This window comes from Pelodiscus sinensis, chromosome 1, assembly GCF_052426305.1.
Source record: "Pelodiscus sinensis isolate ZL-2025 chromosome 1, ASM5242630v1, whole genome shotgun sequence".
Taxonomy (NCBI): Eukaryota; Metazoa; Chordata; order Testudines; family Trionychidae; genus Pelodiscus; species Pelodiscus sinensis.
In genome coordinates this window covers 57,972,216-57,995,007 of record NC_143052.1, presented here as the reverse complement: position 1 = coordinate 57,995,007, position 22,792 = coordinate 57,972,216, and the positions used below count along the sequence as shown (strand labels likewise).

The following is a 22,792-nucleotide window of genomic DNA, read 5'->3' as shown; positions in this document are numbered from 1 at the left end:
CATACCAAACTTGTGAATCATTTCCCCAATGTACATAGATGCATCATCATGTTTAGGACCCCATTTTCTGTTTCTTACACCAGAGGTAGGCAGGTTCCATTCTGGCTTAAACCAAACAGATTTATCTTAAATTTATAGCTCTGGCAAATATGCACTGCTTCCTGTTGTACAGGCCACTCATTGAGATAAACCTTATACTTTCTGTGCCACATTCATCCTGCGGGATATTGTGTTAGCTCCCTACCCCTCTTCAATATATTTATTAAATATTGCACTGTTGTCTACTAGAACTTGTAATATTTTCTCCCACACAGATTAATGTCTGTGGAATATTTTAGTTTGTTACTAATTAATAATCTATCTGCAAAAACATTTTATGACAGCTCTTAAACCCATTGATCTACATTTATTATTTATAGTATAGTAGCTCCCAAATGACTGGCATCTTGTGCTAAGTACTGAATAAATTAATAAAAACAACTGTTCATGCACCTAGGAACTCATTATTGCTAAGGTTATACAAAAAAGGGATTTTTAAAAAAGTTTTGCTTTTGACCAAATTGAAGGTTCAATTCCATTAATGTGATATAGCCCTATGATTTTCAGCCAGGGACAAAAGTCCATTTTCTAAGGATTCATGTTCAGAGTCTATGATTTCTTTTTAATAAATGCTTTAGTTCTTTTGGTTGTAAAGATGATTTTTCAAATGCAATAGTTTGATTTATTGAACATAGATAATGCTGTTAGTGAAATGTGCTCTAGACCTTAAAACCAAACAGGAATTTAAGTTGCTCTTTGGCTTAAAAGGAATGCATGGTATGTACTGTGAAAGCTTGATCCTATACACCAGTCTCACAAACAATCAATTATATGGACCATTTTTCTTGAAATAAATTCATAAATAAATAAATCATCTCACAAAACTGACATCAATTACAAGTTGACATCCCTTCACATTCCCAATCAATTCCAGTACAGTAAACTTCCAGTAATCCAGAACCTTTAGGACCCAGGGGGTGCCGGATTATCAGATATGCTGGAGTACCGGAAGGGGGGCTATGAGGAGTCTGGAGTGGGGGTTGGGTCGGTGGGGAACTGCGTAGCGTGGCAGAGGGCGGCGCTGCAGGACCAACCAGGCAGCACCCCAGCTGCACTGCCCCCAGCTTCCCCAAGTCAGCCGCTGCTGAAACTGACTGGCGGCTGACTTGGGGAAGCCGTGAGCAGAGTACCCTCATTCCACGAGGTGTAACAGTTAACTCAAACTAAGGACTTAGTTCGAGTTAACGTTTGACTGCCGCGTGTAGCCACGGGCAGTTAGTTCGGACTAAAGGGATTTAAAAATGGCGCCCGAACGGGAAGATGCAAATAAAGCCCGGGATATTTAAATCCCGGGCTTCATTTGCAACTTCAAATGCCTACATTAGCCTGCCTAGTTCAAACTAGGGGGCTAGTGTAGACATACCCAAACGGACGAGCGGCGGAGTTCGGGAAGCCGGGGGCAGAGCAGCTGGGGTGCTCTGCCCCCAGCTTCCCCAAGTCAGCCGCTGGTCAGTTTCAACAGCAGCGGACTTGGGGAAGCCGGGGGTAGAGCAGCTCCAATTGTCCAGCTGGCCAGAGCACTTTTGGGTTCCAGTTGGTGCCGGACTATTAGGAGTGCCGGACCACTGGATGCCAGACAATTGGAGTTTTACTGTATTTTGCAGTTTTGAAGAACCAGAAAGAGATGCAGGGCACCAGATAGAAACCTATGTGCCATACTTATTGCAATTTTGGAACTTTTCCATTTTCTGAACACCTCATTTCCCAGTTAGTTCATATATTAAGAATTCTACTCTAGGTATATTCTTGGAAATTTGCAATAAAAACAACCTTCAAAAACATCTTCAAGCTAAAGAATTGGTTTTAATCTATTAATCCCTAAATGGTTTATGTCATGGGTACCTCAGGTTATGTCTACACAGAGGTGTTATTTCAGAATAACTGATATTATTTTGAAATAACAACGTGCGCATTTACACTGCAAGCCATTATTTCCAAATAACGTCAAGATGGAGGACTTCTTACTCTGACTCCTATAATCCTCAATTCATGAGTAGTATTTGAACACTAGGGGTATATCCAGGGCCGGACTAAGGCACGGGCGAGCCGGGCAGCTGCCCGGGGTGTCAACTGAGGGGGGACACCTGATGGCAGCTGTAAGGGGCATGTGGCATCCCTTATAGCTGCCATCAGGTGCCGCACGCCCAGCTCCCAAAGCGCCGGTCCCCCCCATCCCCGCGGCGCCAGCCAGCAGCGCCTTTCCCCCCACGGCTGCGGGGCCCTGCACGTGACTGGGCCGGGCTGGGCAGCGCATGTGCTGTGCACAGGCCCGTGCATGCGCCGTGTGCCCGGGGGCGGCACCACGCGCCTGGGCCCGGGTCACCAAAATAGCTCGGGCCAGCCCTGGGTATATCTACACTACAGAGAAGATTGAAGCTTGTGCTGTAGATCTTCCAGGGTTCTAATAACCTAATTAGCAGGTCTAGTGAAGACTCACTAATTCAAACTGAGAGGGCCACTCCAGCTGTTGCCAGTAATCCTGCTTCCACGAGGAGTAAGGTAAGTTGAGACAGAATGTTCTCCCTTCGACTTCCTGCAGTATGGACAGCGCCAAAAGTCGAGTTAAGGAACTTTCACTTCAGCCACACAATTAACGTAGCTGAAGTTGCGTCTCTTAATTCAGCCTTATCCCATAGTGTACACGTGATAATGGCAATCGTAATAAAATGGGAAACCATGTGACAAACTTCAATTGTCTTGCACCTTTGACCCTTGTGTTTACTAATCCATTTCTGCCTGGATGAATCTGGCATCCTAATCTCAAGCAGCTTGAAGCGGCAACCACATAAAAAATACGGTGAAAAAAATGTTTCCTTCTTTTCTCCTGTAATGGGCATGTTCTCCCCACTGTTCAGCAACACCTCCTCAAGATTCATTTGTGAAATTAGCTTATCAATGGTCGTCACTCAGCCTGTTAGCATTCATTTTGGTTATCCTTCCTAACTCCCTTACAGCTTCTCAACTCATTGGCATTATTATTTATACAGAACCTAAACTGTGCTGGGTGCTTCACAGAGCAATTAAAAAACGTGATCCTTGTCCCCAAAGTGCCTATGTTACAAAATACCTATTTGTGTGAGTAGTCCCATTGGCTTTACCAGGGCTCACTTTTATAAATGGCTCAATGAGTGAGAGCTTATGCCAATAAAAATTTTATACCAGATCACTTGATCCTCCATTCTCTCTCTCTCTCTCATTTGTATTCTCTCCATATAAATGTGTACATATTGAATACAGAATAGTGATAGAAATGTAGCCGTGTTAGTCTGGTCTAGCTGAAACAAAAAACAGGACTATGTAACACTTAACTTATCTTGTTAGTCTTTAAAGTGCTACATAGTCCTGTTTTTTGTTTCATATTGAATACAGTATGTGTAAATATATATAAACATTTATCATGTGTGTAAATAGTATAAAATCTATATATTTCTGTCTCTTTACACATTGTGGGCATGTGTAGTTCGATAGATATGGACTTAAGCTACTAAGAGATCACACTGATATTTTACAAATATTATTCTGTTAATAAATGAAATTAAAAATACTTTCTCTTTCTAGTTTGTGCCAAGTCAAACTATACAGTTATTGTAATAAATCAGGCATTTACCAAAAATATATCCTATGTTTGCCAAACAAGTGTGACTAAACCAGGCTTCTATAAATTTTTGCAGATTCCCATAAAAAGGCACACAGGAAATGCCTGATAGTACAGTTGGTTACATAAATTTGTGTGGGAAGATGGTTGGATTTTTTCAGTCACTTCTTGCTAGTTACAGCTTTTGAAGATAAAGTACATTTTACAATCAAGCACATTTCCATGTTCAGAACACATGTTCATTGGTCTAAAATTATTTGCCTGAAACCTTTTTAACTCTGTAGCTGAGAGCCCATGTGCACTAAATCTAATGCAAGAAAAGTTTAGATTATGTGGACCAAATTATTTGCTATCATAACTCAAAGGATTTACTTCTACAGACTTTAGCATTATGTTAGATGAGTAATTAAATAGTGGACTAGACTATTACAGTAGGAGGCAAAGGCCCCATCACTGCAGATATTAAACAATAAGGGTATGTCTATACTACAGAATTTTGTCGGGAAAACAGCCATTTTTCCAACAAAACTTGAGGAACATCCACACTACAATTGCATTCTTCTACAAGAAAACTGAAAGAAGATAGGGGTTTTTCCAGCATTGGCAATCATTCTACGAGGAAGAAGCCTTTTTGAGAAAGAGCTCTTTCGCAAAAAGGCGTGTGTGGATGGGGAAGAGGGAGTTCTTTCAGAAGAAGAGGAAAGAGGAAAAAGCACAGGTGCCTTGGTGGCCTTCCGTCCGTAGCAATCACAGCTTATATGCGAGAGAGCATCCATTCAGTCTGGACGCTCTCTTTCGAAAAAACAGATCACTTTTTTGATGAAGTTTTGTAGTATGGACACTCTCTTTAGGAAGAAGTTTTTTCGGAAGATCTCTTCAGAAAAAAGCTTCTTCAGAAAGAAGCCTGTAATCTAGACATAGCCTAAGTCAATAAGACATTAGAGAAATTGTGTAAGAAGTACTCCATACATTTACAAGTTGTCAGGCTACCTGGCTCAACTGGTCATATGCTTTATAGTAATGTATAGACTATAAAAACGTGAGTGTCAACTGTACAGAAAACAGGAGGCAGTAAAGTATTTGAACGCATTTACTACAATTACTACTGTCTAGTAATCTTACATAAGATGGCCCTTTTAGGAATGGCATAAGTGGTTGAGGGACTTTTTATTTGTTTGTTTGCTTTTCTGTGTGCACCCTGTATTCCTGTATTCTTTAGTCAAAACTGTTTATTCCATTGAAAGTACTTCTGAAGGCCCCATGAAATTAGTACACTTTTCAACACAATGGAAACATCCTGTACATTATCCATGAAAAAAATTGCAAATATAGCCATGCATGAAAGTATAGCCATGTCTTTGATCATACAGGTCCCAATCCTGACAACAAATGTCCACAAGGAACCCCACTGACTTCAAAGTGATTCCAACTGAGCACAGGACTTTGTGCTAGCACATCTATTCTCTGGGAAATGACCCCATATAGGAAGTGAGCTCAATCAGATGACTTAAATCAGTAAATCTTTGAAGTATTAAGTCCTTGTAATATATGAAAGCATGAAACCAGATCAGTTAATACTGTATGATGTTTCATTTTATGGGTCATCAAAAATAAACATGTCTTCCATAGTTCCTTTTAAGTTGTGAAGCATAGATTTTGTTAGTTTAATACATTTTACAACACAGTGTTATAATTTAGGGCTAGATGCTGTAAATAATTTAGGACTAGATTGCTTCTGTTATATTATGATAGCAAAGAGAAGAGGGAATATAAGTGTGAGTTGATGTATAATGTTTGTAAGATGGCCATCTTGGAATTTGAAAAGAAAAGGTGACCTCCATGTTGTTTACCTTCTGGTTCCCAGTTATGGGTAAAGGAGCAGAAAAAATCTGAGAAAAGTAACCAAATTGTTGGTAGGCAACATTTTCCTGTATAAGTAGGCAGCGATGAGAGCAGGGGATTAGCTCTCTCTAGCTCAGAGATCCTTTGTCCCTAAGAGACAGAAATTATTTTTAACCCCAGAGTAGTCCAGCCAGTCGCAGGACAGCATGGTGGCTGAGTGTGATGATGTGGAATGCATCTCTGGTGAGTAGGCACTTCCAATCAAACTATAGGTGCTTTTATATTTTATGTTTAATTTGAAAAAATGAGGTGCAGTGGATATCTGATTCCCAGGTACCACTCCAGCTACACAGAGGATGCCCCTGGAAAAGACTGTTTATATATAGAGGGATGGCCTGCGAACCCTCCATGGATATCTCTAGGGATATTTCTACACTACAGCGCTAATTCGAACTAACTTAGTTCGAATTAGTTAATTCGAACTAAGCTAATTCGAACTAACGCGTCTAGATCTAAAAACTAGTTCGAATTAGCATTTTGCTAATTCGAACTAGCATGTCCACATTAAGTGGACCCTGAACCGGGCTTAAGGATGGCCGGAAGCAGTGCCGGCAGGGCATCAGAGGAGGACTTAGAGCGTGGAGATGCTGTCTCAGGCTAGCCGAGGGCTGTGCTTAAAGGGTCCCGACCCCCACCCCGGACAGACAGTTCTCAGGGGTGCCCCGCTTGAAAACCAGTCCTGGCTTGGAGTGCCCAGAGTGCCCACACTGGGCACATCACACCACTCGGCCATCAGCCTGGCTGCACTTGCCGCAGGCTGCCATCTCGAGAGAGGGGGCAATTGGGGGGCTGCAGGAGAGCTTCCACCCCCAGAAGCCCACAGAGCCAGCCCAGTCCTCCCCATCGGGGGCTCGTGCACCATTCCTCCCTCACCTCCTTCCACTTACCCTTCCCTAGCCCCTTTTCTTGATGTACAAAATAAAGGACAATTGTGTTCAAAAATGGAATCTGTCTTTATTGAACAAAACTGGGGGAGACTGGGAAAAGGAGGTGGGAGAGGGGAAGAGAGAGGCTGGGAGAGGGGAGGGCAACTACAATGATCAGGGGTTGGGAACAGGTCCCATATGAAGAGAGGCTAAAGAGACTGGGACTTCTCAGCTTAGAAAAGAGGAGATGGAGGGGGGACAGGATAGAGGTCTCTAAAAGCAGGAGTTGGGTGGAGAGGGTGCATACAGAAAAGTTCTTCATTAGTTCCCATAACGAAGGACTAGAGGACACCAAAGGAAAGGAATGGGTAGCAGGCTTCAAACTAGTAACAGAAAGTTGTTCTTCACAAAGCAAAGAATCAATCTGTGGAACTCCTTGCTGCAGGAGGCTGTGAAGGCTAGAACTAGAACAGAGTTTAAAGGGAAGTGAGATCAAGTCATGGAGGTTGGGTCCATGGAGTGGTATTAGCCAGGGGGTAGGAGTGGTGTCCCTGCCCAAAGTTTGTGGAAGGCTGGAGAGGGATGGCACGAGACAAATGGCTTGGTCACTGTCTCCGGTCCATCCCCTCCAGGGTCCCTAGGGTTGGCCGCTGTCGACAGACAGGCTACTGGGCTAGATGGACCTTTGGTCTGACCCAGGACGGCCATTGTAAGCTCAGGGCTCAGGGTCGGGGGTCTCAGTGGACCCCCTTGATTTTCATGCACTCCTGCTCCTGGGTGGCCAGGCTGGCAGCTCTCCTGCCCTAGACGGCCACCTTCCTGTGCCTAGTGCGGAGATCGTGGACGAGGTCCACGATGTCCGCATAGCCCAGGTGGGTGCCCGCCTCTTGCGGTCCCGGGCAAGCTCCCGGGAGCCGCCAGCCTGGTCCCGGGAAGAGGGGGAGGGCTGGGGGGCATCGGGTGGCTGGCTCAATCCGTGCCAGGTGCAGGGTCTGCTGGCTGGGTGCTGGCAGGCTTGCACCTGGCACGGGCACCGTAGCCAGCCCGTGCCCCTTTAAGGGGTCCGGGGCCGGGAGGGGGGCATAGAGTTTCCCTGGTGTTGGCCAGAGTGGCCACCAGGGAAACCTGGGAAGCCTTAGCCTCCCACTAGTTCGAATTAAGGGTCTACACAGCCCTTAATTAGAACTAGCTAGTTCGAACTAGGCTTAATCCTCGTAAAATGAGGTTTACCTAGTTCGAACTAAGCGCTCCGCTAGTTCGAATTAAATTCGAACTAGCAGAGCGCTAGTGTAGCGCCTATTAAAGTTAGTTCGAACTAACATCCGTTAGTTCGAACTAACTCTAGTGTAGACATACCCTAGGAAACTTTCATGGAAGTACTCTGCAATCCTTTGCAGGTTTCTGGGGATGGCTGTCTTATTTCTTGCATCTTAATAGGGCACTTCCCCACACCACTGAAGTATTAACTCTGCTGATATCATTCCAGTACACAGCATAGTAGCATAAGGACCAGTTCTGTACCTGCCACTTGCAGCAATGGCTCCCTTGCCACCTCTATTACTCTGATACTGCATAGGGGAGACCATAGAAATTTTCATTATAAATACTCATACTGCAAACAATAGACTGTGTGATTCCCACACCCATGGTGATTTCCAGGTTCCTCAACCATAGTTTCTCTATCATGTCTGTGGTCTAGTTGGCAGGGATCTGCATTGAACTCAGAATCTGAGAGCCCAGAGTTACAGCAGCATTAAGGGGGTGGGCAGGCTTCATGTTCTGTCATGGCTGCAAACCATTCCCCAACCCCAGAACCACCTTGGAAAAAGACTGCAATTTGGGAGGCTTAATGCTTGTCCCTAGTCTCAGAGCATTATCCACCTGCTCACATGTGCGCTCAAAATGAGCTTCCAACAAGTTGCAACACAAGGCCTGTCACCCTTGCCTATATGTACCATAAATGAAAAAGCAAATCAGGTACACTGAATACCTGGGGATTCTGAGTAAGTTCTGGCTTGCACTTGAGTGTAATAAAATGAGTGACTTTTAAATAGCAAGCTTGTACTGGACGCAGAGTATGCACTAAAAATGATTGCTTTGTGCTTTGTATGCCTTGCAGCAGAAAGTTTGGCCTTCAACACACGCTCTACACCAGCAAAGAGATTTTCACAAATTAGAAGATGGAAAAGGAGAACGTGTGATGACATGTTCACGTAAATACTGAACACATCAAGGACAGCTAACACAGAGCGCCGAGCCTGGTGGATTTCATTCTCTTAAAAAGTGAACATGGATACGAACACAGACACGGATATGAACATGGAGAGCAGAACAACATCTCAGGTGTCTGAGTATGCTGCGCAGGGTGACAATCAGTGGATTCATAAAGACCAATCAGATATGCTGAGGTGTCCGGTTGAGTTTCAAGAAAGACAGCTTTCCAGGGGTAACCTGTAAGGGGGAATGAGGGATCACATGTCCCCCAAACACAGTGGCTACGTCTAAACTACATCCCTTTTTCGGAAAAGGGATGTAAATTAGACGTATCGCAATTGCTAATGAAGCGGGGATTTAAATCTCCTGCACTTCATTAGCATAAAAATGGCTGCCGCTTTTTTTCGGCACTTGAAATAAGGGATAAGGAATCTTTCGGAAAAGGCTTTATTTTTCGAAAGATCAGCATCTAGACTGGTGCTTTTCTCCAACAAAGGTCTGTGCTGGAAAAAAGCGGCAACCATTTTTATGCTAATGAAGCGCGGGAGATTTAAATCCCCGCTTCATTAGCAATTGCGATACGTCTAATTTACATCCCTTTTCCAAAAAAGGGATGTAGTCTAGATGTAGCCAGTGGGAAGGAGGGGCTGGCCAACAGCCAGTGGGGACACTGGCTGGCAGGGGAGCTATGGTGCCCACAGGAGGGATCCAGCACCCCCACACTCACCTGCAGAAGAAGTACAGTATAGCAAGACAGCCCTGTTACTTTGCTCTCCCAGCTGCATCATTCTGGAGAAGTGGGAGGACTATCCTGCAACATGGCATTTGAGGGAGCAAAGCAGCTGCAGACACCTTGTTCTGCTTACCCAGCCACTGCCAGTTAGTGCGAGGAGGGTGGTGGACCCCTGTTGCCAGCACCAGCCCCACTAGTCCCCAGCTCTGACTTGCTTGAGAGAAGAGGCAGGGCAGAACAAGGACCAGTAAGAGGCAGGGTGAGGGCAGAGCAAAAGCACTGCAGGGATGGAGCAAAGATGGAGAGGCAAGGAGAAGGGATGGGGAGAGGTGTGGCCTGGTGTGCAGTGGGGTCGTTCCAGCCCTTTCTCGGGCTGGGGGAGGTCATATGGCTGACGGTCCCCCGGAACCCTCTGACAGTCGCATCTTCTAGATTCTCTCTGTAGCCCCTGCAGAACTGCCTACAAACACTGCTTTATTCCTGACACCCGTCCTCCAAATGTTTCAGGATTTTAGGAGGGAAGGTGCAGTTATTTCAAACTAACTTTAATAGCGTCTACACAGGCAAACCACTATTTTGAAATAAATTCGAAATAGTGGAGCCCTTATTTTAAATTTGGTAAACCTCATTGTACGATGAATAACACCAAATTTGAAATAGCTCCTTCGAAATAAGTGCTGCATAGACAGTTATTTTGAATTCGAGGGCCTCCAGCCCTTCCAAGGGAGCCCTGGTGGCCACTCTGGGCACAACCAGGAAAACTCGTCTGCTCCCGCCCCGCCCCGGACCCCTTAACGGGGCAGACTCTGGCCACAGAGCCTGTGCCAGTTGCAAGCCTGCCAGCACACAGCCAGCAGACCGTGCACCTGGCACAGGATGAGCAAGCAACCAGCTGCCACCCAACCCTCCACTGCTCCCCAGGACCAGGCTGGCGACCCCCAGGAGCCTGCCAGGGGCCGCAAAAGGTGGGCGCCTTCCTGGTCTAGTGCAGAGATCGTGGGCCACATTGAAGTTTGGGGGGAGGCCTCCAATGCCCACGAACTCAGCACTAGGCGCAGGAATGAGACCGTCTACAGCCACATGGCTGCCAGCCTGGCCACCAGAGGCCACATGCATAGCCAGGAGCAGGTCTGGAGTAAAATAAAGGATCTGCGGCAGGCCTATGCCAGGGCCTCCCAACCCGGGGCTGAACCGGAGGCCTGCCCGCACTATGAGGCCCTGGACCGCATCCTGGGGGGTCAGAGGGTCCATGCCCCCCTAGTCGTCATTGACCCCAGGGCAGAGGGCCCTGCCCCTGACACAGGGAAAAAGGAGGAAGAGGAGGATGACAGCAGCAGGATGCACCACCCCGCCTGGACCATCTACCCGCATCCGGGCCAGCAGGCACACCCACAACCAGGAGGGGTTCCAGAGGCAGCAGCTGCAGTTATAAGGATGGCAGGTCACAGCCAGGAGCAGTGGGTGCAAGAGGACCTGTAACTGCGGCGGGAGAGCTGCGGGAGCAGGGCCGTGCCCTCCGTGAGCACCTGCAGGCCCTGGCGGACCGATTGCTGCTTCCTGCTGCTCCAGCCCCTGCGGCCACCCCAGCTATCTCTCTTCCTCCCACCCCTTTTCCCCCTCCTGCTTCTTCTGCCCCCCATCCCTTCTGCCCCACCCTGCATACTCACTCTCCCCCCCGGGAACGCCGAGGTCCCCACATCTGAAGTGCTGTGAGATGGGAGGGCTAGCAAGACCCCCAACCCTAAGCTTCTCCTCCCCCTTCCTCCTCCTTCCAGCTCCCTCCTCCCAGGTTTCCTCCCTCACCTCTCCTGCCCTCATTCCCTCCCTCCCCCCACCCCAGTTATGTTAAATAAAGAGAGTTTTTTGTGGCAACACAGGTGTTTTTATTGTATATCAGGATGCGGGGTTAGGGAGAGGAAGGAGGTGGGGGTGGAATGTAAGGCACAAGGCCCCAGTGGGGAACGCCAGGGGGACTTCAGTCCTCGTCCACCTGGAAGCTCTCCCGCAGGGCTTCCTGGATGCAGACAGCCCCCCGAAGGGCCTCCTGGCTGGCAGCCGTGCGGGGCTGTGCATACTGGCCAGCCAGGCGGGCAGCCTCTGCCATCCAGGCTGGCAGGAAAGCCTCCCCCTTCCTCTCACATAAATTGTGGAGCACAAGACATGCTGCCACCACGTGTGGAATATTGTGCTGGGAGAGGTCGAGGCGGGTGAGGAGGCATCTAAATCATGCTTTCAGTCCGCCCCCTCGACCACAATGTGGGCCCTGCTGAGCTTGGCATTGAAGGCCTGCCAGGAGGGGTTGAGGTGTCCCGTGTAGAGCTTCATCAGCCAGGGCTGTAGGGGGTAAGCCCCATCCCCCAGCAGGCACACTGGCATGTCCAAGTCCCCGACCCTGATTTAGCAGGTCTTTACAAGACCTTCTAAATAGAACCCCCCAGGAGATTACCACACACACACACAAGCATCCATAATCTCCTGGTAAATGTAGAGAAGACCTGTGCACCCCATGTCAGTTCTGTCTGACTGGGTAAATCGTGTGGGAATCAAAAAGCCCTGAGAGCTCATATCATGATTATTATAAATCCAAATAAGAATCATACAGGAATTGTGTACTAAACACTCTCGCAGTCATTAACAACACAAATAGCTCATTTCATGAGGTTTAACTGGTTATTCAAAGAAAGGGGTTTATTTCGGAATCGCCCTTCTCTGCCGCGTGTAGACACGAGCAGTTCTTCCGGGCTAGTCAATTTCCAAAAATGGCAACCGCACGGGAACATGCTAATGAAGCACAGGATATTTAAATCCCACACTTCATTTGCAATTTCGGTCGCCCTCATTAGCCTCCCTAGTTCGAACTAGTGGGCTAGTGTAGACGTACCCATAGAGTAAAACCTTGAAGTCATAAAGTGGATGTGATTCTCAATGATAGGGTTACACATATCTACTGCATGAAGGAAACACACACCTAAACAAAGTGAAACATATCATACTTTTTATAAGTTTATAGTTCCATAAAAAACCTGTTACTTCTAAAAGTCTCATAAACTACTAAATATAGACTACAGAGTTGTATAATAAACTATAGCTCATATGGATCATATAGACTGAAATGTAAGCACTCTACTTGTGTGTGTATTTCCCACTCTGTTTAGAAACCGCAGCCAAAGAATAAGTTACATGTAGTCTTCTGGGATCTAATATTCCATATATATTCAACAAAACTCACAGTGAATAACTATATGGCAAAAATTCCAATTCAGCACAATGACAAAAATATTACATTATAATTATTTAAATACTGAAGAATTATTAATGCCAACTAATAATCTTCTGTTCTAATTCTATGTGCCCACACAAACACACTTCTGTTCTATGTACAGTACTTTTTCCTAAACTTACCTAGAACTGCTGTGTCATGCATTGGTTGCCTGATTAAGGAATGCAGATTGCTTTCTTAGTGGGGACTACTGGGAATCAACCAATTCTGCATCAGAACACCAGGCACTAGTTATGCAACCTATGCATGATTAAGCAATTGCAAAGGAAAAAAGTAAAAGTACAGCACATAAAAAAAGAGAAGAACAAAAGGGGAAGTTCAGGTAATCGCTTCTTCCTAATATTCTTCAGTATTTAAATAAAGAGAACAATGTCCTTCCCCCTGTGCTGAATCAGTATGTATTCCATAAAAAATAAATTTGTTTCATATTCTTGTCTAATTTGTTTTAGAACTATTTACAGTATATAGAATACAAAATGAACTGGAACATCTGTCCATCCCTAACTTCTGCCAGGAGTTTGTCCACAAGAATTGTTATAACTAAACAAAAACTGTCCATTTTGCTTAGCAAAATAATATGAAAACTCACTTGGTAGAAGGCATTTAACACTATAAATGAAATGCTTAAATGCATTTCCACATAATATTTTAAATTAAAATTGGCATTTTCAAATATAAATTTTTTAAACTAAAACTAAAATTTAAATGTTTTTATCCACCAGAGAATTTTTTAAAATGCTATGTTTAATATAATGATTAAAATATTTAGGCTATGTCTAGACTGCCCTCTCTTGTGCAATAAAATATGAAAATGAGGTGAAACACTGAATATTGCCACACCTCATTTGCATGCTGAATGAGCTGTCATTTTTGCACAAGGGGCTTTTGTGCAAAAAGGAGCCGACTACACAGCTCCTTTTTGTGCAAAAACCCTTCTTGTGCAAGAGCCATTATCCCGCTTTTTTTCAGGAAGAATGGCTCTTTTGCAAGAGGGGGGTTTAGCACAAAAAGGAGCCATATACAAAAGCCCCTTTGCAAAATGGCGGCTCATTAAGTAAGCAAATGAGGCACGACGATATTCACCGCTTTGCCTCATTTGCACATTTTCTTGCACAAGAGAGGGCAGTCTAGACTTAGCCTTAATGCACCAATGTATGGAGAACAGAAAGAGTTTTCAAGAGAATTCTCCCAACAGAAAATAAATTAAGTATACGAAATAGTTGAATTAAAAATAAAACCTAAAAATTTAAACCATCAAAAGCAGAATTCTGTATAAAAGAGAAACTATCAATGTATTTAGGACTAAGCTTTCACCTTCTTTAGGACTAAGCATCCTAACTTAATTTCTTATAATTTCTTTAAAAATAAATGTTCTCAAAAAGATGGAGATGTAAGAGCAAAACATATCTATTTATCTTTAACAGACATACCTCTGTTTTTAACAAGTAACTGAATTGTGAGTTGTGAGTGAGCCGAGAAGGGGAAATTCTCATGCACATCGTAATACAACCTATGATGAGAGCAAGAGTGCGCTGCAGCCATATAGACATTTCTCCAGTATATGTGCATCCTCTCCGAACGATCTGGGGTAGACTTACATTAGTTGAAACTATGGAAATAAATGGATCTTGATGAAAGCTAATAAAACACACATTAACCTACAACTGATATTACCTGTTCCTCATCAATCTACACTGTCACCACACCCAAGTGTGGGCACAGTAACTTCTGGGCATGCATCCCATGGTTCCCAGCACTGCTGAAAACTGTCCTTTACACTGGACATTTTAGAAGAACCGGACTGACCCTATTTCAGTGGAAATTATGGCAGGAAATGTCCAAACCTCAGAACTTCACATTTCACCACATCAATAGCGTTGTGGTGTGATGAGGATCTAAAGCACACCAATGTCAGGCAGAACTACAAGAAAGGTTGCTATTCTAGTAGAGCAAGTGGATACAACCTTTCATAATGGATTAATAGCACTCTTTTTAGTGGCAGATCTGCAATCCATCGGGGTTCTATGTGCGGCCCATGAGCCGTTTTGTTTACGGTTGTCCACAATTCCTCTGATTTCCATCTGCATAGGTTTTTTTTCCTCCTAGTACTACTAAAGTGACATGGACTTAAAGCAAGCGCACATGAAGTGAGGTGAGTACTGATTACACACAACAATGTGAGCAATTAGCAAAACTATCCTATCCCTAGAGATAATCATTGTTACAACAATCTTGTGGTTCATGGAGATGAAGGAGGCCCATTCTCACTAATCCACTCACTAGCCCACTCACTAACCTAGGTTAATGATCACTGCCCTAAAGGCAATGTGACATGGAGACATGGAATGGGTAGTGAATCAAGAACTTCAGGATGAGGAAGGGCACATTTCTGGAGCTGTATGAGGAGCTCTTGGAACCCTTGGAGTACAATAACAAAAGGAACAGAAAAACAATATCACTGCAAAAATATATGGCCAGTGTCCTCTGGAAACTGGACATTCCTGAAAGTTACAGGTCTTCTGGGAGCCAGATGACAGTTGTCTGCATACGTGGTAAAAGTGCAAATATCCTTGAAATAATTGCAGGATTTGAATAGCTGAGGTTTCTCAAATTGTGCCAGGGCCATAGATAACTCTTATGTGCCCATATTCCCACCCCATCCCCAACCAAGAAGCAAATGCATATATCAACAGAAAGGCATCTAAATACCTTTGAGTATCTGGCCCATTAATTTAAAAGGGAGTTAAGCACCTAAATACCTTTGAGGATCTGGCCCATTGCTCCTTCATGATGCAGATGTTGGAAGCCCATTGGAAGAGTTTCAAAGACACATATGTTAGATAGACCTGTCAAGTGCATGATGTCTGGTTGTTTAGGAATTCAGGATTATTCGAGAGTGGGCAGGCAGATGTGTTTTTCCTACCAAATATATGGATACAAATGGATTCTTTGTTTCCACTTTTATTCTGAGTAATTTCTTCTACCCTCTACTGCAGGGGTGGCCAACCCACAGCTCATGAGCCACATGCAGCTCTTCCCCACTTAAAGTGTGGCTCGCGAAGTCTCCCTCGCAGCTCGCAAAGCCACCCCTGCGCCCCTAGAAACGGTCCCTGGCCTTCAGCCCCCAATGCTCACCAGGGGAGCCGTCTGGTGCGGCGATTCAAAATGGCGTCACCAAGATGGTGGTGGCAAACGGGAGCCTGATGTGGCCTTGTCTTTTAAAGGGGCAGCATCCTTTTTTTTCCCCCCCTCAACAAAAATTGCTCTCTTTGTTTAATGGGTTGGCTACCCCTGCTCTACTGCCAAGAGTTATTAAGGCTTTCTCTGATATGCAGTAGTCTGGCCCAGGATGCCATGGTGCATTCAGACTGCCAGCTTAATGTAAATACATATCCCATCGCTCCTCCACTTCCCCCATCGTTCTCCACACTGCCCCATGTGGGACTAGTATGGAAGTATGTTGTGATGCCAACAACTGCTATCGTTTCTCTCCTTTTTCAATATAATACCATCGTGTAGCCTTGTACTGGCCCTCTGAACCACTCTTCCATTTATATTATTTTCGTGGGGCCCACAAAAATGCAAGTGACTTTTCCATATTTGAAACTGATTGATGGCTTTGTGGACATAATTATATTTATATATAAACAATGAAGTAAATGCGTAACAAACATCTTTGAGATTTTAAATATCTATTTTTAAATTGATTTTCTATCACCAACAACATTTACAAGAAAAAAAATTATAACTTTTATCCGGGAAGAAGTTAGACAATAAAAATTAGGAGCAGGAGAGAGTTGAGAAATTGGAGGGAGCTTGAGCTAACAATACTATTACACAAAGTGTTCTGCATTATCACAGAGCAAACAGATAAACAAAAAACTGATGTTAATTTCACACAACACGGGGTGGGGGAAAATCAATGTTTGCTGAGTGGATGTCAAGATTAATGGAGAGAATACTATTTTTAAACCTCTTAAGAAAATGTTATAGTGTGAAAAACATAAAATTTACAATTTTGATAACATTTGGCAGTGCTCTTTTTAAGGGTGACTTTCATTTTTGTGAGTGGGATTTGTTGTACATGTAGAATCCACTATTTGGAGTGAATGTGGTGGTATGACTATATGGCTTAAAAACCAAGGCTCAAGATTCTAAATTTTAATATAGTAAATATAAACTTATTTAAAAAGCTGTTGATTTTTAGCACAGTGATTTTGTCCGATCATATTGGAAAGCTAAAGCTAGACTAGGACAAAACAATTAAAATATATTTGAGGATTAAATGGTATTTTGAACCATACTCTTACCATGCAGCTCAAAACCATATGGCTAAATGGGAAGCGCACACACTCACAATTCCTCTTGGTTCAGTGAAAGTTTCACCTGAAAAAGGAGTACAGGATCAGATCTCATAATAGCATACCACAGTCTGTCTGTGTGAGCTAATAATGCATGAAACTCCAGTAAAGAAAGTATGGAAACCTCAGACCATATGGGTCTACATAGAGGACAAATAGGTCTACATAGTTTGTAGCCCCATAAACCCAGATGCCTTATTCATCCAAACACCTCACTCTTCTGTTGTAGTACTATGGACTGCACAACTGTGTGGCATGGCTCCATCAGATGCGAGGTACTATAGAGTTCTGCATGGGCTCCTTTGCCTCCCAGCGCGCTGTTACTCTGCATAAGCTAGAATTCTCAAAGTCATTTCCAGCCTGTTATTTCTGATTCTTTCCTATATCCTTTTATAGCCCCTCAGTCAAGGATAGACAATAATTTTGGGTGGGAGGCCACTCCAAGATTTTAGAAAGTGGTCAAGGACAACACTTGTCTGTGGAGGAGGTGATATATGGGGAGACTTCAGCAAATCCAGTAATGTGCCTGAACCACTATTGCTTACTGCTTAAACTTTAGCAACCAAGCTAACAGGCCCAATTAGACCTAGACTGCAACTTCTGCATGACCATAGTCATGGAGGGAAGGGGGAGTTTGGGTGCCACAGAGAGGGCAGCTTGACCCCTCGTCATTCCTGAGGCCCAAATCTCTAGTGAAATCACTGAGCTATACATTTGGAAAAACAGGACACTGGTCTAAATGCCCTAAGACATATATCTTTCAGGGCCCCTGGGCATGGAGTCTCTGAAAAAGAAAAAATGCATCTGGTGAAAGTGATGATCAGAAGAAAACCTCTTGCCTAACCTTTAAAAAGTGCTTGCCTAACAAGTTTTTGAGTGACATAGTATTGTTATACTAATGGATAAATAGGGAAGGAAAGTTTGAGTTAGGGCGAAAATTTTGGTAACACTTGGAGGGATGCCTCGAGGACTCCTTGAGGACTCTTCACATCTGGACGCATCTCCGTTGGCACCGGAAGATGGAAGACTGGCCATCAGAAGCCTGCTCAATGCCATTCGACAGCCACACTCTACTTCAGCAACTATTGGGGGGAAGGGATGTTTTACTAACCTGTTGCGGATGTGTGTAAGTGCTTGAGATTAAGTAAAGTTTAGCTTTAAGTGAAAGCACTCTTGCATTGTCCTGTTTGTACCATCCATCTATCAGTCGGACGACCATGTCTCCCCTGAATTATTTCCTGACACCACCTCGCACACAGTAAAAGTTACCGAGAGGTTTGAGTTGAAAGAACCCCGGGTAACAGTGCATGGTCTAAGATGGAGGTGGGGCACAAAAGATGGAGGTTGCATGCAGAAGGGCACTCAGGGTAAGGGACTGGGTGGAGGCGGTGTGAGAAGGAGTTTGGGTGAAGGAGAAGGTTGGGACTTGGATCAGGGGATTGAAGTGTAAAGTCAGGGAAGGAGTATGGGTGCAGGACAGGAGTCTGGCCTGGGGGAGGGGCTCTAGGAGGAAGTCCAAAGTCTGGGAGGGAATTGTGACCTGGGAGAAGGGGAAAAGAGATGCAGATTGCAAGGGTTTGGGTGGTGACATGGGGCAGGAGAATGAGGTGCAGGGTCTGGGAGGGTGTTTGGGTGCAGGAGAGGATTCTGGCCTGAGGGAGGGTGTTGGAGGAGTTACAGAGTATGGGAGGAAGTTGTGACCTGGGATAGGTGGGTGCAGAGAGTTTGGATGGTGACCTGGGGGAGAGAGGTGGAGGTGCAGGATGGGGTAGAGTACCAAAGGCAGGCTCTGGCTGGGAGGCACTTACCTAAGCAGCTCCTGGCTAGTAGCCCTGCAGTACCCTCAAGGCAGGCTGGGCTCCCTTCCTTCTGCAGCCCCAGATCACTTGAAACTGTAGGCTGCCCCCTCCAGGGAGCTCTTAACTCTGGGTAAGGGAAGAGGCTTGGGCTGTCCCCATGCCCAAGCCAATCTCTCAGCTCCTATTGGCTGGTTGTTTCCAGCCAATAGGAGCTGAAGATTAGGCCGGGACCAGGGAGATCAGACAAAGCCTCCCCCTCCCAGCAGAGCAGAGAGCTCATGGACTTCACTTTAAACCACAGCAGCTGTATGCCTGAGGGTCCTGGTAGGATGGTCTGCAGGCCAAATCTGGCCCCTGGGCTGTATTTTGCCCAGGCCTGCCCTCAGTAGTATGTAGGATTTCACCTGATCTGCATTATGTTTAAAGGAGTTTCATATTACTCATACTATGCACTGATCTAGTTAATAACATAACACTGCCAATACAAACTGATTTGATATATTTCATTTACAGACCCTTGGGAAAATATATGAAGTTGCATTTTAAAACTAAGTGGACAAAGGTAACTTTTATAATCTTTCTGTGATGCAACTTGCAGTGCTTCATTAAAAAGTTACAAAATGACTCATTCTGAAAACATAAGAATGTCCATACTGAGTTAGATCAAAGGTCCATCTAGCCAAGTATTCTGTCTTCTGACAATGGCCAGTGCCCTAGAGGGCGTGAACAAAAAAGTAATAGAGTGATCCATCCTGTCACCCATTCCCAGCTTCAGGCTATGTTGAACATGTGCAACAGACAATTGTTGTATTCAAAATAATTAAACAAATATATCTAAAACAATCAGTATGTTACAGAAATGACTTTTCACTTGTCAGATATTTCTCTTACTTAATACAAAAACAACCAAGTCCATTTAAAAAGAAATTGTTCCTAGGCTGAGAACTTGCTGGTTAAGTTACAGCAGTGAAATTTTTTCAGCCAAGAAATAAAACACTAAAAACTGAAATTTAGAAGTACAAAAAGGAATGACCCTCAACAACAGTAGCCTTAACAGACACCCACATGATAATATGAAATATATTAACAGGGTTCATTCAAGATTGCAATCACACCACTGGCATCTGAGGCTTCTGTTGTGGCATACTTTAAAGAAACACTATCAACTTTTAAGTTTTTTATAATGATTGATATTTTTTTAAAAGTAGTTTATCAGAGTAAACTTTAAATATGTTCCATGGGATTTTTTTAATCCATAAAGGTTCATGCCACTGATATTTATATGCTCTTTTCAGCACAGAAAAATTACTCTAAAGGCAATAATGTGTACTCAAAGCTATTCTCAGACACAAACACTTTAGAAAAGTGTTTTCCCCCTAAGTTATTTCATTTCAGCACCGCAGTCTTGTGTATTACATGGATAACTAGAGTAGGTACTAAGGATGTTAAGGACTAGTCGACTATCCAATAAGCATTTGCTTATCGGATAGACTGTTGACTAGTCGAATACCCCCCCCCCCCCACATGCTGTCTCTATAAGATAGAGGCAGCAAAGCGGGGGAGAAGGGGTACTTCAAAGTGTCAGCGCCGCACAGCTGAGCCAGGGATCAGCTATGCAGTACCGCCGCTTTGAAACCTGCAGGCAGCATTTCAAAAGGGCAGCCTCCGCACACCTGATCCACAGAAGCGCCGTGTAGCCTCCAACTGACCCCCGGGCTTCGCAGAATTGACCCTCTGAAACGCCAAGGTGGAGTTTCAAAGGGGCAGCGGCTACTCGGCTGATCCCCAGCTCAGTTGTGTGGAGCTGCCCCTTTAAAATGCTGCCTCCATGTTTCAAAGAGGCAGTCATGGAGGTTGGAGTCAGCTGAGGACTCCCCAGCTGATCCCGGGTTCCGCTGAAATGCGGCACAGAACCCAGGGTCAGCTGGGGAGTCGCCCGCTGACCCCAGGCTATATGGCTTTGAAATGCACAAGAACCCCTGCTGGTGGAGTTTCAGCACAGAATCAGTGGGACTTCCTGCTGGCCCTGGGCTGTATGGTAAATTCTGCATTCCTCCTTTTGGGGCTCCTGTACATTTCAAAGGAGGAATGCGGACGTGCCTATCAACTAGTTGAGTAGTCGGTGGAAATTCCATCGACTACTCAACTAGTCAATTAACCAATATTTAACATCCTTAAGCTGACTCCAGGCTCCACAGCACTGCCCCTTTGAAATGCCAAGGTGGCATTTCAAAGGGTCAGATGCCACACAGCTGACGCAGCATTTCCCCTGAGCCGGGTTCAATGCATTTCCCCGGGACGCCCCAGAGGACCCCAGGCTCCATGGCACTGCCCCTTTGAACGCCACTTCAGCATTTCAAAGGGGCAGCGCTGCTCAGCACTGTGCAGCACTGCTGCTTTGAAGTACCCCTTCTCCACCACCTCCTGTGCTGCCTCTATTTCAAAACATATTAGTCCAATATCCAATAAGCATATTAGTCCAATATCCAATAAACTTAGTCTACTAGTCCTTAACATCCTTAGTTTGTGCGCTATGCAGTAATGAAACCAACTGAGTGTGATTTTGGCCAGTATCATGCACAGCAGACAGCATTTTCAAAAGACATCGCTCTAGCCCTCATCCAGTAGGCCACCATGCCAGCAGAGGTGGCGGGGGGGGGGGGGGGTGTCACACCAAGCCCTGGTAAGATCATGCCAGCAATGGCAGTGTCACATCGGAAGGAGCACAGTCATAGGGGCAAGGTGACCTCAGCAGGAGCAGGGTCACATCATTCCTGGGAATACTGGCCTGTGGTGTAATCAGGGGGATGTGTCAGTGCCACCCCCCACCCCCTGTGGCTTTGCTCTGACCAGCTCTTTGCTTGGCACAGAGTATTTCTTTCCCACCTCCTCCAAAATTTTCCAGTCTCCTTTGTCCCTGCCGGGGCGGGCTGGGGGGGGGGGGGGGGAGGAGGGGAGAAGCACCTTCAATAACCCAGCCCACAGGTGGCTTGGGAGGGCTGTGGTGGTGGTGGAAAAAGCCAGCACATCGGCCGTAGCCTCCCCTCAGCCACCGCCTGTGCCTTGCCCACATGCCATTAGGCCAAGGCTGCTGGCAACCTGCGTGCTCCTCCCGCCCTAGCACTGCCAGCTGCACCGCGCGCGGACCTGTGTGTGCAGCCCGCTGCCCTTGGCCCGGTTCACACCCGCAGAGGGCCACGAGGGCAGCGCGTGAGCAGCGGCCCGAAAGTCGCTTCCGGTCTGCTGGGGATGGGCGGCAGCAGCGCCCCGCCCGCCCCTCGCGGCAAGCGAAGCGGCCCTAACGCGCCAGTCACATGTCCGGGGGCGGAGCCAGCGAGCGGCTCTCAGCGCCGTGGCTGCAGCAATGGAAAATTTTCAGAAGCGCTACTCCGCGCCCTGGCAGCCAGGCCCCGCCCCCTTCTACCTCTTCATTCCCCCTCCCGCCTCCGCTCCTACTCTCCCCCCCTGCGGGGGTTCTAGAACTTTCGGCGCCCTGCGCCGGGCAGGCTGGAACCTAACGGCCGCCTCGCTCGCGTAGCCGAGCTGTGGCCCTCGGGCCTGCCGGGAGAGAACGTCGCCTTAAATCTGTGCGCCTGGGGCACGGGGCCGCGTGTGCGCTGAGACCTGAGCGCGCGAGGTCGCTGTGCTCGGCGGACACGTGGGCTGGGCGCGAGCCAGGCCCCGCGCTTAACTCCGGCCCCAGGCTGGCCAGTGCCTAGCCCCGCCGCAGCGCCCCAGCTGGGTGCCCGCAGCCAGGCTTCACGCGGACACCGCGCCGCACAAAGCGCGCCCATCTCTCCCTGCGGCCCGGCCGAGGCGCACAACCGCCGGCGGGAAAGACTCCCAAGCGGGCTGCTGCTGGGGCAGAGCGAGGGAGAAACGCTTCCTGCTCCCGCTTCCTAGGGCAGCAACTCCCCAACGCACAGGCTGCGCGCTGATCTCT

The 22,792-nt window shown here is 46.2% G+C and overlaps 1 long non-coding RNA gene across 1 annotated transcript in view; it reads right to left on the bottom strand.

Annotated features, from left to right (window-relative positions):
* Positions 1 to 22,296, bottom strand: part of LOC112546348 (uncharacterized) — a 49,779-nt gene extending 27,483 nt beyond the window's left edge. Inside the window, exons 1-2 of the long non-coding RNA XR_012904316.2 lie at positions 21,997 to 22,296; positions 17,000 to 17,075 (exon numbers count right to left, since the gene is read on the bottom strand). This is a non-coding gene — a long non-coding RNA (uncharacterized LOC112546348). The remainder of the gene's footprint in view (positions 1 to 16,999; positions 17,076 to 21,996) is intronic.
* Positions 22,297 to 22,792: the final 496 nt, after the last annotated feature.